The following is a 17,074-nucleotide window of genomic DNA, read 5'->3' as shown; positions in this document are numbered from 1 at the left end:
GCAGTGCATGTCTTGGCGCTCTGTAAACCTCATACTGTTGCTAGTGTGTCGAATGCCTCCCAGAAGGATGGAGAGGCATAAACAGGTCTGTGGGTTACCATCAAGTGAAGAAAGGAGCCGTGCTTATCCAGCGTGCACAGAGTTCTGACTGCACTCTGGATGTAAGAGTTGTGTGGACTGATGGGAGAGCACCAGGGAAGGTGCTCGGGGAGAGGGGGAGAACTGGGACGCCTCCCTCCAAAAAATGACACCAGATACCAAAGCAGGGGATGCACATTGTTTATTAGTAATTATCAGAAAACAAAACAGGACTCTTGTTCATGCCTCAGGGAGTCAGACGGAGCTTTGACCATGAACTCAGTTGTTCTCTGGCAGTATAGACAGGAGCCTCTGTGAGCTATGTGGCCTAGATCTCAGGTCTGGTGGGGTGGGTGGTTTGGATTGTGCTCCTCATAATCAGTTTCTTGACACCTTGGGCTCTCAGTTTTTTAAAATGTAAAATATTAAAGATGACTTTTAAAGTTCTCGCCTTCAAAAATTAGGGAGTTCAATGGAAACCCAGTAGACTGAGGTGGTTAGTTTTATCAGCTTGATACATTCTAAAATTTTTAACCTGGTGAGTCTCAGTGAAGTGTCTCTAGATTGTTTAGGTCAAGTTGGCTTAAAACCCACCCACTGTGAGTGGCACCATTCCCTAGGCAGGGGATCCTGAATTTTGTTACAGTGGAAAAAGCAAGCTTAGTACAGGCATGCATGCACAAGAGTATGCTCTGCTCTTGCCTGTGGATGTAATGTGAACATTGCCTGCAGTTTCCTGCTGTTTTGGCTTCCCTGCTTGATGGAGGGTAACCTGGAACCACGAGCTGAGATAAACCCTTTTACCCCCAAGTTTGTCAGCACATTTTATCACAGCAATAGGAAAGGAAACTAAGACATAGGCACACACACAAAACATGACCTGCTACCTGAAAATGGTAAGCATAGAAATGGATAGAATTTTCTCTGAATTCATGGGTCAAGGCAAGCGTAGGGCTTAAGTTAAAGGCGCTGTTCTCCTTTGCAGCTGAGAAAGGGATGCAGTCTCTTGGTGTCTGTGCTCTAACATGAACCGTGTACCAGGGTTTTAGAGAAGGAGCTTGCTAAACCAGTTTGTGACTTAGACCATATTGATATTCCTCCCCTCCGAATGCAGTATCTCTAACTTGAAAAATGTAACTGTGAGAAGCTACGTTCATTTACACTTTTAGCTCATGTCTGAGTTATCCTGTTGTTTAAAGTTAGGGATTTCATATACCAGTGTCTATAACTAGTGACTCATTTAGGCTACTTGTGAGTGCTATTCCACTCATTCCTCTGTGATGCCTAAACGGGCTCTTGCTTTTAGGGCTGGAGTGACATTAGCCCCCAGACTGGAGTAAGTCAGCGCTGTTGGCCACATATGCCCCCGACTATGGCTGCAGCTGTGTGCCAGGTACATGCTCTGTGTCAGGGATTATACCAGAGTCAGTGCTGGCTCAGGAGTACTGGGTTAGCAAGATGGAATGGCCTTTGCCTACAGGAAGCTCCTAGTGTTCAAGAAACCATTATACCATGTCAGTAACAGAAGGCTATCAACAAGCAACCAGGCTTTTGAGAATACACACAGTAAGGACTCTGACCTGGTTCTCTCAACATCGTAATTGCTGGACATGGCAGAGAGCTCAGGCAGGCAGGTGGGGACTGGAGGTGCTGAAGGCAGTGAAGGGGGCACAAAAAGCATGACTGTGTCTTGAGAAACTTAAAATGAGGCCTTCTTGGGACATCTTACTCCTGTGACTTCTTGAAGCCGAGGGAACAGTCCCCACTTCTTAAGTTTACAGGGTGTTGCGTCTTTATTATTAGTCGGTTGTAAAGCACTGTACCAGGGTAGGATGGTGGCTCCATCTTTGATCCCTGTAAGGGAAGGCTCTTCATGTAACTCTGGGTGCCCCCCAGCAGTGTGTGACATGGAATATCTTCAGCTTGTTCGTGAGCTTCTGTCCGTGGGACTCAAGTCAGAGCAGTGCCATGTGACAGTCCCAAGTGCATGTTTGTGCATCGTTAATGGGGGGTGTGCACCTGGGAATGGTTTAATAGGCACTAAATTGTAATTAAAACTTTCAGGTAAGTTTGCTCTTCTTCAGTGGTGTCGTATTACCTACTTTTCTCTTTTCCCTGTGATCCCGTTTCCAGTCGCCAGGCTTCTGTGCCGCTGGTCTCTTCAGTGCTTCCTTCCAGCTCTCCCGTTCCAGTGGCTGTGTCTGTGTTTGTCCTGCCTACAGCCTTCCCATTCAGTTGCCATCCTTTGAACAATAGACCTTTCTAGACACTAAGGATTCCTCCCTACTCCTACCCTGTGATGGTAGGATTTTAACTTCTCTGGTCTTTCCAACCGTAGTTTCTCCACATACTGTGTACACAGATGGCATCTTATGATATACACGATTTTCCACTTTATTTATTCTTTTCACATAATTGCCATACATTTTGTTTTTTGTTTGAGTTAGGGTCTCAGTTCAGGTTGGCCTTGAACTCAGTTGATTATAGCTAGGGATGACCTTAAACTTCTGATACTCCTGTCTCAGCCTCCAGAGTGCTAGGATTAGATTAGCATGTATCACCATGCCCAGTTTATGAGGTGTTAGGGATTGAAACCGAGGCTTCATGAATGCTAGGCAGGCACCTTAGTTCCCACCTCCTAATAACCATAAAACTTTTTTTAAAAGTGGAAAATTTTATGTGTGAATGTTTTGCCTGCATGTATGTATATATACTACATATGTGCTGCAGAGGCCAGGAGGAGGTGGTAGGTCCTTTGAAACCGAAGCTATGGACAGTTGAAGTCCTCTATGTGGGTGATGAGAACTTAACCGGGGTGCTCTGCAAGACAAGTGAGTTGTCCTTAACCACTGCGCTGCCTCTCTAGCCTCTCAGAAATTTTAAATCAGCAAATGGACTCCTACTATGTGTCAGGCATTGTTTTAGGGGACAAACCAGAACAAAGCAGGCCTTATAGATGTAGGTTTAGTTCATGGAGAGACAGTAGATATGCTGTGCTTTCTCAGGAGCTAGCAACATGTGGAGAAAACAGTATGTCGAAGAAGAATTACAAAGTATCTTCTCCTGTTACTGTGTACTTAGTAACCATATATGATTCTTGCTGTCAGGTAGTGTATTGGAATGTCAGGACCATGAATGCACCGAGAATGTGTGAGTCACCAAGGACAAACCCTTTACTCAGAGATGAGCAAACAGATTCAAGGAAAAGAAATGCCGTGCTCAAGACCTGGTAGCTAAGATAGTTTTTATTCATTCTAAAGCTTCGCTTAGAACCCTATTGTGCTATTTCCCTTTTATTTTTGTTTCTGTAAATAATGCTGCAGTGAAGCATGTGACACCAGCATCACCTGAGTAGAATCAAACACTGAGTTCTTCCACTTGCCAGGTAATGTGCTGTGTCTCTGGCAGCAAGTGTCACCCTCTTTTCAGGTGAGCGAAGCATTCCTGCCTGGCCGAGCCCAGACTGACTCGGAGCCTCTGTCAACAACCTTCCAAGTCTGAGCATGACCACAGGAACGTCAGAAACCGCCCTTCTTAGTTATGTTTCCTGACTTTGATCAAATTCCTGGCTGAGGAGGAAGGGTCTGTCCTGGCTCAGGCTGAGACGCTGTGGTGAGGATCTCCTGGCACCCGAAGCCTGACATGGCCAGTCAGGGAGCAGAGGACACTGCTGGTCCACTTGCAGCATCTCCTTTTTATTCAGTGTGAGACCCCAGCCCAGAAGATCTTTCCTTCGTTTTCCAATTAAAATCTTGGCACAGAACATGCTTGCCATTCCTGTCACCTGTCTCAGCAGCAGATTCTTATGCTGAACTCTGAGCCACCGTCCCCTCAAATTTCAGCTATTCCAGTTACAAACTGTTTACTTCTTTGGTTGATGGGCTGCTGATAGCTCCAGGTGGTGAATGGGCGGCAGGGAGTACCGCTGTGTGGAAATACAGCACTGAAGCAATACACACACGGGGAGAAAGTGGGGAGCCCATGGGAAGCCCGTCAGAAGGTGGGTGCACTGATAAGGCCTTTTGCTTTCTGTGACATTGACGAAAGCCATTTTTTCACCTTACCTCAGACTCAACTAGTTACATATTTCATGCTGTGTCTGTATGGTAACTGTTATATAGTCTCTAACGGTGGTGTGTGTTTGTTGAGGAGGGACAGCTAAGCTGTGTGAGGTAGAACACAGCAGATTAGTATTCAGATATGAGCCATTCTTACCAAAATACACTATCGTTATATAGATACATAATAGCATTTGGAAGGGTATCCATATGTTGTGGGTGGTTGGATCATGCGTATTTATATATTTTTCTTTTTGCTCATATGTATTTTCAAATTTTTGCTCCAGTCAACATATTACTCACAGAGTGAAAAAAAAAATGGTATAGAGGTCCACAGCAGCTCAGTTACTGCCCGGCCCTCTGATTACTCACACCTTATATTTTTGGGGAGTCTTCTAGCAGTTGGGTATTATAGCAGTACAGTGCTCCTGGTCACACCAGTGTGGTAGAACCCACTTCCTCTTCCTCTTCCTGTTCCTCCTCCTTCTCCTCCTCTTCTTTTTAAGCTAAGAAGCATTAAAAATGACAGTTTGTGAAAGTTAAATGCTCTGAGAGCAAGTGAAGGAAAGTAGAGGTTCATCTTTAGGAAGGACTTTGCAGCCAAGAGCTGAGACTCAGCCATGGGAAGAAAAGGTGGATGTGCAGTTCTGAGATGTCACAGCTGATGCAGGAGAGTGGGGTCCTTTTTCCTTGATATAGTTCAGTAAGAGGGCTGTAAAAAGGACCTTCAACAACTCCTAGTTAATGTTTTGTTTAATAGTGGGAAGGTCTTGGGTTTGATAAAGTGTCTTCCTATCCCAGGTCTCACTGTTGGCTCCCATCAAATATTCATTGGCTGCTCGTCCACTAGAGGACTGTGGAGTCTTTGCTTGGCAGCTCTGGCTGTGGAGGAGATGGTTGGAAGGAGCCTCTGGCCTTATCCTGGGAAGAGGAAGGGACAAATTATAGAGCAGGTTTTGAATCTGACCTAGCTGCATCCAGAATTTTGAGGTGGCTTTGGTTCTGCTGTTAGCCAGTGCTGCACAACAGTTCCTTGTGGGACAATGAGCCCCATCCCTGGATGTCAGACAGGTGGGAAGTAGAACACAACTGCTCTCTTTGTGCTTACACATCGTGAGTGTGCAAAGCTGTTACACATCGTGAGTGTGCAAAAGTGTTATACATCGTGAGTGTGCAAAAGTGTTATACATCGTGAGTGTGCTGTCTTGTGGGTTTTAAGGAAACTGGGTAATGTAGCTTAAAGTCAATAAACGTCTTTAGAGTCTTTGACCCAGCAAATATAATCCAGGGAACTTATGTGGTCGTATTTCATCCTCAAAAAGTGGAACAAAAGCCAAGATGGCTGCCACAGCAGTTAATAAGGACAACTCTTTGGGTTCAGAAAGTGTCTTCCTATATAGTATTTCTGAGAGCTCCATGCCATTCCTGAAAGTAGGTAGATTCCTGTCCCCAGGCCAGGTAGGAAACGGGAGGTTAGAGACATTGAATGAATGGTCCTAGTTCACTAGTTCGCTCCGGCTCTGCACTTTGGTATGTGCTTCCTTGCTCTATGGGCTTGCCTGGGAATACAGGGTGCAGTGGCAAGAATCAGGAAGTTGTCAGGAAGGAAGGGAGGCTGATGCTGGAGAAACTGACACTGGAGGAGGTTGAGATGATGTAAGTCCTGGAGCAGGTATTGCTACACAATCCAGAGTTTTATAGTGGCTTTGGCTCTGTTACTACCCTGTGCTTCCCGAGAATGCACATGTGGGGGCGGGGAGGATGATGAATGAATGAATGAATGAATAACTTGAAGTGATGAGGGCATTTAACAGCAGCTTCTGGGAGAGAATTACACATCAGTAAGTTTTCCCCCCAGAGTTGTGCAGTGTCTACATGTAATTGAGTTGCATAAGCCTCCTCTCCCTAGAGAATGTTGTAGTTTGCTGACCCTGAGGCCACACTTTTTCAAAACCTTTTACCTAAAGGCTCTTTCTCCTGGCTTCACTCCACCCTTGCAAAAATCTCCATTGTGAGCAGGACTAGGGTCAGCTGGCATGTTGGATACAGACAGGCAGCAATGGAAGGGAACTGAGCTATTGCTGCGCGGTGAAATACTCTATAGCTGTTAAAGCTAATTGCATCTGTGGGGAAAAGAGAAAGGCTTGGGAAACATGCTCATCTCAAGATAACAGTTAAAGCAGTGTGTGCCTGAATGGGGAAAGATTGGAGAAGAGGTGTGAAAACCAGGGAAAGGTAACTGGGACCTGACCATCTACTTAGTGTCCTCAGCTAAGAACTCTCTGTAAGTGTCCCTACAGTTCCTGTTTCCTTTGACCCCAGTTTCAGTCAGTCATAAACCAGGGAAATACATGACTACATATCTTAATTTTAGCATTTATATCTACAGGACCTTGAACATGCCAGCCAAGTGTTCTACAACTAAGCAACCCCCTAGTTCCAGGCCGTTGTCAACTTGGACCCCTCCGGAGCCTCTCAGCTGGCCTCCTGGCCTCTATTGTCTCTCACAGTGGGCCCATTTGGACATCGTGTTCCAAGTGGTCTTGATAGGAAACATATCAGATTCTGTTTCTCCCTTGGCTACAAGTATCTCTTTTCCTGTCACTGTGTTAAGATTTGCCATGGCTTTGGCTTCTCCTTATCCTTCTCTCCTACCCCAGTTGTCTCCTAGACTTCTCTTGCTCCCTCACTGCACCCCTTACTTGTCCTTTTTTCAGTTCTACGGACCAACTCCAAAGGTCCTGGCTTTAGTGAAACCTTCAGAGTTGTTCCAAGCAGAGTTGGCTCGTTCTTACGACATACGTTACAACATCCTCTGTTACCATTACAAAGCTCCTACTCTCTCAGAAACCTCCAGAGACCTCGAAAAGGGACCATGTGTTCTCTACCTCAGACCCTCCCATGATTCCTGAGATATAACAGAGGGGATAGGTCAAAATGTTGATTGAACAGAACAGTTTATCTTAACATTATAAAGATTTGTTTTCATTTGTGTGTGTACATATACATATGTGTCACCATGTGTATGCAGATTCCTGTGAAGGCCTGAGAGCATCAGACAGTTGTGAGTGGCCTGATGTGGGTGATGGAAACTGATACACACAAGCACACACACATTAACAAGCATGCGCACACACGAACATGCATATCCTCTGTAAGAACAGTTAACAGAGTGTTAACTGCTGAGCAACTCTAGCTCTGTCACCATCTTCCTGCTTTAAAATGGATTGAATTATAAAAACGTAAAAGAAAACAGCATTCAAAGAAAGCAGTGGGATCTTCTGAAGCTTGAGAAGGTAGGCAGTGTGGTGTACGGGGAGAAGCAGACAGATTGTGTTCGGATCCTGGAACTGTCACACACTGAACCCCGCATTCCTCATTTACAAAGCGGACATGAAAACAGTACCAGATGGGATGTCTGTGAAAAGCAGAGGAGGAAACGCAAGTCAAAGGGTGAGGACGATGCCTGGCACCTGGAAGTACTGTGGACCCCAGAGATCTGAGGTAGCTCCCATGGCTGCAGTGTCTCTGACTGGCCGGTTCTCTTTCGCAGACGCCTTCTTGGGGTCCTTCTGCTTGCTTTTGTAATCTAAAACTTCTAAACCTTTGGCCTCAGCTGAATGAAATGTGATCGTGGTTAGGCAGAAGGACGGAGAAAGAGCTGTGGAAGAATACATTTAGCCCTTCCTGGAGGGGGCTTGTTTCCTGAGCCACCTTTCTGCCCGTGGGCAATGGAGAAGGTTGCTTGTTTCTCACTATGTCCGCAAGAGGGTCCAGGGCTGATGAAGGGAAGCTGCTCTGAAAGGAGCAGTCTGTGCTCTCAGAGGAACTTGTTCGATTGTTCTTGGTAATTAGCCAACTCTTTCTGGAGTATAAGCACTTTAGGCCAATGTCCACTTTTCATTCCCACAGATAGTATTAAGGCTGGGGGATGGAGATTGCAGTGTGAAATTTGAGGCTCCTCAGACAAGAAGCTGACAGCTGCCGTGATGCGCTCCTAATGGTTATGGCTGGAGATGTTCTAGCTGATCTGGAAGTTCATGGGAGAGATTTTGGCAGTTGCTGTGTGGTTGCTTTGAACTGATATCTGAGGGACCAGTCAGATACATGGTGTTATATTCATGGGCTAATGAATGCCAGTGTATGTCAGGAAAATGGACCAAGCCTTATTGGATGGTGAGGATAGTTCTATTATTCATTTTAGTAAAAAATGATGAAAACCTGATATAGTGTGGTTTCCGAAGTCTCCTGAAGTATAAAGATCTGAGATGTAGGATTCTTGCCCTTAATGTATGTCACCCCACCCCCCGGCTCCCCTGACTGTATTCCATACCATATTGTCTTTATAAAATTGAAGAGGCAGTCGGGCTAAGACAAAGGCTTACCACAGTAGAAGACACCAGATTAACTGGCTACATTTATCAAGGCCAGTGGCTCTCAAACGATCATTGCTGGGGAGTAAAGGGTAGGCTTTTATGATTAGGGTTACCAACTGTCCCTAAGTTCACGAGTCAGAAGTCGTATGGAGATTTGTGTTTATATATGCATCCTTCTAGGGAGAAAAAATAAAGTCCATACTTCATTTGGGGCCTTAACCCCAAAATGCTCAGAACCCTTTACTTCCATCTTAGTGCTGTGCTCAGCAAACTAAATATAGTCATGGGAGAGGTAATTGTGTTAATCGTTTAAATTTCAGTGCTAATGCTCTGAGTTTTACAGCAGAATTCTAATGAGCTAGTAGATGAGACCCTTTGTGTGTACAGAAGAGAAGTAATTAAGTGTCGTAGCCCTACATCATATCAGAATCGCAGCCCACTCGACGTTTCTGCCAAGTCGACCCCAGAACAAGGGTCTGATTTATCTAAAAAGACTGTGCGTGGCAAGCCACGTTATCAAGTGGAGTCTCATTTCTGTTCCCAGACTGATCATTTAACACCTCCCAAGGGCGTCTTGTGATAGCATCACAGGCGATAACAGTGCTTCTCCTTAGGCCCTGGGGAGCCTGCCTGGTGCCAGAGCCTCCTCTGGAAGCGCGAGGCTCAGTACCAGGCCCGAGGGGGAAAAGCTTGCTGCCAAGTGCCAGGCCTCCTCAGGTGCGGGATGCTGGAAAGCATCGTCTCCCTGGATTTAGTTCAGAGCCTTGGTCTCTTTCTGAGCTTGTTGACCTGTAATTGTTCACTACAACAGTTAAGACCCTCGCAACCTCCTGCGAAGGTGCTGCCCCTTTAAGGGAGGGCGTGGTCTCGTGCAGCGTGGCCGCGCCCCCCGATTTCGTGGGTGCGCCGGACCACCTGTCTCCGGCCGCGCCACGCCCCTTTCCCGAGGGGTGGGAGAAGAGGGCGGAGAGGACGGTCTAGGCTTTACCTTGCGCAGCGGTCGCGCGGCGCATGCGCACGGCCGGACAGGTCCGCGGCGCCCTCACTTCCTGGCACTCCCCCTCCCCCTTCGCCGTTACCCTGTACATCCGGGTCTCTTGCCCTCCCCACTCCAAGCCGCCGTCGCCGCTGTCGCCTGGCTCTTCGCGGCTCCGCCAGAGGGGCAGGTGCGGAGGGGCTCCCGGTCCGGCCGCCGCCGCCGCCCGCTCCGGGCCCGGAGCTCCCCCTAGCGCCGTGAGGAGCCGCGGGCAGCTGAGAGAAGCGCGGCCGAGTGCTGAAGCTCGCGACGGGTGAGTGACCGGCCGGTAGTCTCCTCACGCCCCTTGCGCCGCGGCGGGCCGCGCGGCCGCCCTGCGCGTTCCCGGCCCTGCCTGGGCCCGGCCTCCGCCCATTCATTCTCAGCGTCCGCTCTTCCGCCCGGGCCGCGGCGCGTGCTGAAGCCGGCGGCCCGGTACCGGGCGCTTCTCGGCTTCCCTGCTTCCTTGCATGCCTTCCTGCTCCCGTGCTCCGCTACGCTCCGGCTTCCAGGCTCCTCGGTGCCCCAGCGCCCCTGCTCTCCGGGCCAGCTCTCCCGGAGCCCTCACCCCTGTCCTGAGACCACGCTACCCTTTGCCGGGACACCCTGCGCCAATGGAGGGTTTGCGTGTCTTTGCTCCCATCTCTGCGCCTTTCACCTAAGAGGCCAGACCTTCCAACTTTTAATTCCCTGCATTTAAAGTCCAGATGCTCAATCCTAGGGTGTGGTCTTAGTGTGCTTTTTACTATACTTATCCAAATCTATGTCTGTCAGAGTCTCGTGAGAGTGGCCATCGGGGTGTGTGGATAACCTCGTGGCATCTGTGGGCCACACCACCTCCCTCGTATTTTTTCTCTCGAGCATAAAACGAGTCAAAAAGGGTTCTTTTCTGTGATTCCATGCCTGCTTTGCAGTATCACCTGTTTGTACTGTTAGTAGGACTTTTTCTTGACTCTGACAACACTTAGACTCCTTTATCTCCTTCTCTTGCAAAATACTGCTGGAATGCCCAAACCCTTGCAGAACCACAGAATGCCATTCTGGATAAAGCAAAGTATTCTGATTCGTTGACACTTTCTCCCTTTTCTTGAAAGTATTGACTTTGACACCTTTGAACTCTGATGCATGAGAACTGTCAATCAATTTTAAGTTCTTTAAGTCTTGCAGTTTGGTATACTGATGTTCCATATGTACTTTTCTATAACCAAAGGAATTCTTGTCACTTGTGTGTTTGGCATCTTATCGCACATACTTTTAGATTAGTATATCCCAAGAAGAAACAGATCCTTTTAATTCTTTAATTGTGTTTAATAATGGAAACAGGCTTAGTGATGAGAATGGCCGTAGTTGGAGCGTATTTGATAGTCTGTTGTAAAGTTTAACTGAAACTGCCTAGTCGGCATCTATAAAATGAACTAACAGCACTTTGTGCGCTATGACTTTCATAGTCCGTTATGGTGAACCCAGTTCATTTCAGAGCACACATGGCACATATCACTGCAGCCATTACCACTCTGTAATGGCAACAGCAGCGTTTTCTAATACCTTTCTCTTTCTGAGCAACTAGGTTGTTTTGTTGCTGTTGTTGTTCTTGCACATTGAGTTTGTTTTGTCTCCCTGCTCACTTTAGGCTGTGAATAGCTGCTTTACAGATTTCTCTATTTAAAAAAATGATGTGTGTTTGTTTGTGGAAGTGCAGGAGTCTGTGTGATTCTGTGGAGTTGATTCAGAGATTGAACTAAAGTAGCCAGGCTTGAGCCATCTCATCCTGCCCCAGCAATAAGATTCCCCCTGCCTTCTTTCTTTTCAGAGTGGTCCTGCTAGATGATTTAGAAAGTACCTTATAACTTCAGTAGTCATGTGGCTGCCTTTCTTTTCTAAGAAAGAGACCATTTGATCAAAGGGACTTGGTTAATACACTGCTTTTGGTTGTCCCAGCAAAGAGTCAAGGCAGTTGATATATAGTATAGGTGATATTTAATGGAATTCAAAAGTTCATTTCTCTGAGCTTTCTTAAAATAGGTTAAAAATAACGTGTGTGGAATGGTGCCATGTTCAAGATTGTTTGACTCACATTTGAAGTAATCATTTGTCTTTACTTAGTAAACAGTAATTGATGGAGAAGTGCAGAGCGGTGGTTTTTTCATATTACTCCTAGTCCCCTTAGGGAAAAGCCTGGAGTATCACTCTTAAGTATTGATGCTTCAGTTGTTGGAGACGATAATTTTCTCTTTCCCTGTTTAAGGAAAGCAACAGACTGTATTATTTGAAAACACTTGTGTTAGTGTTTATATTTTGTCTATTATTTTTGGTTATCCTTTTCTTTTATAGCACAGCTTAGCAATTTCTTCCTGGTGTATAGTGTATAAATTGTTAATATTTTGGGCATCCTAGAGTGTGACAGCAGTTTTGAACTGTTGTAACTATGTGGCAAAATTTTAGAGGAAGGTGTTGATTGCTTTGAGTTGCAGATTCTCAAGTATACCAAGTATTTGGAATTTGCTATGTTGGGTTATTAAATTATTTTGAGATCTTTAGGGGACAGAGAAGAATAGACATATCATTTGTGTTATGTTTTAATTTATAGACTGGACTTGTTTATTTCAAATGGGTGTTTGATACATATATCTTGCCAGCATTATGAACAGAGGCCAGTTTAGAGCATTTCTAAATGCATTTCATTTGTTTTCTAAGAGTTAGCATAAAATGTTTTGGTTATGGGAGTTCTGTATCTGTTTACTAAAGTAGATTAATTTATTCAAAGTTTTTTTTTCTCCACATAGCAAAGATGGCATAATCCAACAATGCCGGGGTAACTCAGTTTGGGACTAGTCATGCTGATATGTTACCAGTAGCTAACACTTGTACAAGTGTTTCTTTAGACCAAGGAAGTATTCTAAGACATGGTTTAATTTTAAAAGTCTTGTTAGATAAATAGCGATACGGTTGTCTGACATGTGAGTCAACTGCTAGGCTTCAATGTTGCCTTATACCCACTAAATTAACTTGGTGACAACCCTGGAAGACATCAATTAACTTCTAATTCATTCTTGATCAACATCAGGAAACTAAGGCTCAAAGAGCTTTGGCTACTTGTTCAGTGAAATGCCATTTTGACTCATGGTCTGTAAATAAATTTTTATTTTAAGGTATTAGTTTGAGGTCTTTTTTTACATTAACTATTTAGGGAGTATTCTTCAGACAAAAAATCTCAATTTTTTAGCCAGGTGGATTATGTTCGTTTTTTCTGTCTTCTTGGAATGTATACATTCTTGTTCACTAGTAACAACTTCCTCCCCTTTGCACTCAAGCAAATAAATAGAATGCAAATTAGTGTCATTTGTAACACTCTTCAAACAAGGAAATCATTCTTAAAGTTATCTTACTCTCTATAAATAAATAGACATACAAACATACACACACAGAACATATGTACTTCTTATATCTTCACATCTGAGTAATACAGTCATGCATGAGTATGACTGGTTTGTAAAAATATACTCTTGGGGTCCTTAGTTAGAAGTCATGATGCAGAATTATTTTTTCGTAGCTGTTTACATGCTCCTCTGGGGAAAGACAAGTAGTAGTTATTGTGAAGCTCTGAACATTTGCATTCTTTTCTCCCCTGCAGTAATTTCTACTTAGTGTAATTTGCCTAGTGCATCATGTGGCATATGTTAAATCTTGAGTGATAAGTGTCTGGGACAGTTCTTCCAGTCATCAATTGGCATGCTTTCAGACGAGTTAATTTCTAATTTGAAATAGGGAGATCCTGAGATTATAAAACGGGAGTACTAAATCACACCTGTAGTCCTAGCACTTGAGAGGTAGTGGTAAGATTACAAATCCAAGGCCAGCCTTGTTTACATGACACTAGATCTCTGAACAAACTTCTAAAGCAGAAAATGGAAATGCCAGTCTTTCTCATAACACTGTGACATTATTGTAATCTGTCTTTCCTTCTTTCTTCCTTTTTTTCCTTCTTTTCTCTGTCTGCCTTCTTCCCTTCTTTCCTGTCTGCCTTCTTCCCTTCTTTCCTTCCTCCCTCCCTCCCTTCTTCCTTTCTTCCTTTCCTGTCTGCCTTCTTCCCTCCCTCCCTTCCTCCCTCCCTCCCTCCCTCCCTCCCTCCCTCCCTCCCTCCCTCCCTCCCTCTCTCTCTCTCTCTCTCTCTCTCTCTCTCTCATCTTCACACAACAGAGGAAGCTGCATAATTGTTGGTATGTGAATGGCTATTAATTTACCCAAGTAGTTACTGAATACAAATCAGTATAACAGTGAAAAAAAATCAATTGTAGACCCTTCTTGTAGAAGATAGAAAAAATAGAAAATCTAAGTGATCTGTTTTTTTGTTTTGTCTTGTTTTTGTTTTGTTTTTTTCCCTAGTCCCCTGATAAAACACTGACAAAACTAGCTTGGAGTAGAAAAGAACTCATTTGTCTTAAAAGTTATTGTCCTTTGATGGAAGCCAAAGCAGGGACTTAGCATTAGAGAAGAACTCCTTAGAGTTTGCTGGGTAGCCCAGCTGCGTATGTCTGGACTTCAGTGCTTCTGAGGACTAGGGAGACTTCATCAATTATATTTCTAGTCATGCCTCTCCTTAAAGTTGCAAACAGAGTATCAAGGAGTGTGTGTGGTGGTGGTGATGGAGGGGGTAAATGTGTAAGTAGTCAAGACTTTCCACTGCAGGATTCCCTTTCCATTACCCAAAGGAGTTTTTAATGCTTTGACTGACTTGCATAAATGACAGCAAGACTGTTATTTCTTACAGTACTTATTTTAGCTTAGAAGGTCCATTGGCCCTGCAAGAACAGCTCTGACCTGGGCCACTAGACTTGACCCATTTTCATTATGTATCCTTCTCTCCATCAGTGCAGATGGTGTTTAATCATCTCCCTACCAACTACCAGGGTCACTCTTGGGTTTTGGGATGCTGTTTTATTCCCTAGAATGTAGTCCCCATATAGAGCCTTTACCTTTTATCTTAGAAAGTCATGCCTCTTGGCAACATTGTAGTCTCAAGACCAAAATTTAATATTAAAAATCATTAGTCTTGAGATCAAACCTTATTTCAAGTTTCTAAATTTCCATTCACATTTTTGTGAATGCTGTTAGAAGCCACAAAATTCTTGTGTCATCCTCTTTAGTATATCCTCTGTAGTAAGTAGTGGTAATTAGATTATCAGCAGTGATAATAATATATGAGCTTTACTATACAGAGTAAAAAGCGCTAGGTAATACTTGGAATCATTGGGTTAATATTTTAGTCAAGTTTTGCTATTAGGAAACCCAGATCTTTCATAGGGAGCTTGTTGTTTTGTATGTTGTCAAATGTACAAAGAACTGAAATCAGGCCTGTCTTATGGAAGGGGACAAAGTTTTTATTTTTCATAGCTGTTCACTGTATAGAAATCTTAGATGGTAAAGGACAGCTGGTACTTCCTCAAAATATGCAAAAGTTAGATTAGCTACAGAGTGTAATTTTCTTATGTCTATATGTAAATTGCCTTGGTAAATCTGCTTTTTAAAAAAAGTTCTTGAATATAAGAACAGTACATATTGTGATTGGAGTCCTTTTTCTTTTGTGGTTTATTTATTTATACTTTATTGTGTAAAAGTGTTTTGTCTCATCTGTATTTGTCTTTATTTGTATGTGTACCCCATTCTTTCCTCTTACATGTGGAGGCCAGAAGAGGGTACCAGATCTCCTGCAACTGAAGTTCCAGGTAATTGTGAGTTGTTATGTAGATCCTGTAACCAAACCAGTAGCAAATGCCTTTGGCAACTAAGGCATCTATTCAGCCCTTATTATTCATTTTCTTGATATATATCAAGTATGACCTTGATAAAGGTTTAATTAATTTTCTCTGGGGTAAATGCATAGGTCAATAATATTTCCCGAAACCTTTGATATCTTGCAGTCTGAAGATTATTCATTACACTTGGTCTTTCAGGGGTGTTAAAGTGAAATGTGAGGAACTACCATGGTGTACAAGATTTGAGACTCTTGCTTTTATTACATGAAACTGCAGTAGCTCTCAGTTTGAATCCCTTTGAGTGTCAGTATAGATTTGTGGTTAGAAGAACAGCTAACACAGGTATCTAGAGGAAGTTTATATTTGAAATTTTTCTGTGATTCTTTAAATTTTTTAAACAGACTAGGACTCTTTATCTTCTAGTTCTTAATAAGTTCACTATTTTTAGTTATTTTTTGTAAAGTTGTATACTGTGTGTGTGTGTGTAAGATAAGAGGCTCTGTAGCCCAGGCTGGCCTGAAATTCAGTGTGTAGCTTAGGCTGGTCTCAGACTTTACAGCCAGTTTTTTTCCTCAGCTTCCCAAAGTATTAGGATTGCACATGTGAGCTACCATTCCTGGTTCTACACAAGTTAACTTTAGTTAATGAAGATTATTAATTACCTTCAAAATTTGTGTTGTCTTACATAGATAATTGTTTCCAAAAGTAAAATAGTCAATTTCATTTACTTCATTTAGTTTATTTAAGTGTTCTTGAATACTTGGAATTTTTTAGATACTTGGAATTGCCACTTTAGTTATCAGAGATGGTAAGTTGCTAGTGGGAAATGTAGGTACCTCAAAATCAAGGATTAAAGCATTTTGGTAATCATTCCTTTGATAACTAGGACTTCTATATTAAAATGTAGATGTAGTTAATTTTTTTCCCTTTGTATTTATAGAGTATGTAGAAATAAATACACATAACCTGGGGTTGGTATTCTTTAAAGTAGACTGCCTGTTCCACCATGGTATAAGTGGTGTTGGCAACTGTCCAGTGTTGTCTTTGGCATGTAGTATGAACTCTTAGGGGTCTGTTTGCATAGTAGGTATGTATTTATTAAGAATTGTAGTGGATGACCAGCCTTTGTCTTTGTAAATTAATTAAAAAGCAGTTTCATTGAAGTATACTTTACATATAAACTATTTGTATTTCAGTTGAGTTTTAATAGCTCTTTTTATATTCTGGACTCAAGTCCTTTATTAGTTACATTATTTCTTAAGTATTTTCTCTCAGTTTGTGTCTTAATTTTTTTAGTGCTATCTTTTGAAGTATTTGGTAGTTAGAATGAGAATGGCCCCTGTGAGATCATAGGTTTGAATTCATGGTTTCCAGTTGGTGGAACAGTTTCAGAAGGATTAGGAGGTGTGGTCTTGTTGGAGGAGGTGTGTCACTAGGGATGAGCTTTGAGGTTTCAAAAGATTGTTTCCAGTTTGCCTCTTAGTTGTGGATCCATATGTGAGCTCTCAGCTGTTCATGCTGCCATGTCTTTTTTTTCTTTTTCTTTTTACCATCATGGCCTCTTAACAGTGAAACCATGAACCGATTTAAATGCTTTCTTTTATAAATTGCCTTGCTCTTGATGTTTTGTCAGAGCAACAGAAATGATGGTGTTTATGTAATTAATAGTTAATGGGGAGGAGAGACATTTTGTTTAGTGTAGCCAGTGACGAGGTGCCATTAGATCGTCAAAATAAAAACATAAATAGAAGCAGGGTGACCACTTAGGAAGAGAAAGGGACCGTAAAGTACAGT

General features: G+C 43.3%; 1 protein-coding gene across 5 annotated transcripts in view; it reads left to right on the top strand.

The window, feature by feature from the left end:
- Window positions 1–17,074, top strand: part of CYRIB (CYFIP related Rac1 interactor B) — a 93,294-nt gene that overhangs the window by 12,841 nt on the left and 63,379 nt on the right. Inside the window, exons 1-2 of one of the 5 annotated variants that reach the window (XM_080939775.1) lie at window positions 9,451–9,801; window positions 15,215–15,250. The exons of 1 other annotated variant lie outside the window; for it this stretch is intronic. The gene's annotated coding sequence lies outside the window, so the exon portion shown is untranslated. Of the gene's footprint in view, window positions 1–9,450; window positions 9,802–15,214; window positions 15,251–17,074 lie in introns of those variants that run through there. 3 more of the 5 variants (XM_080939777.1, XM_080939773.1, XM_080939776.1) reach the window with 3 other exon arrangements.

This window comes from Micromys minutus (assembly GCF_963924665.1).
Source record: "Micromys minutus genome assembly, chromosome: 27".
NCBI classification, from domain to species: Eukaryota; Metazoa; Chordata; class Mammalia; order Rodentia; family Muridae; genus Micromys; species Micromys minutus.
This window is presented reverse-complemented; position numbering and strand designations above follow the sequence as displayed.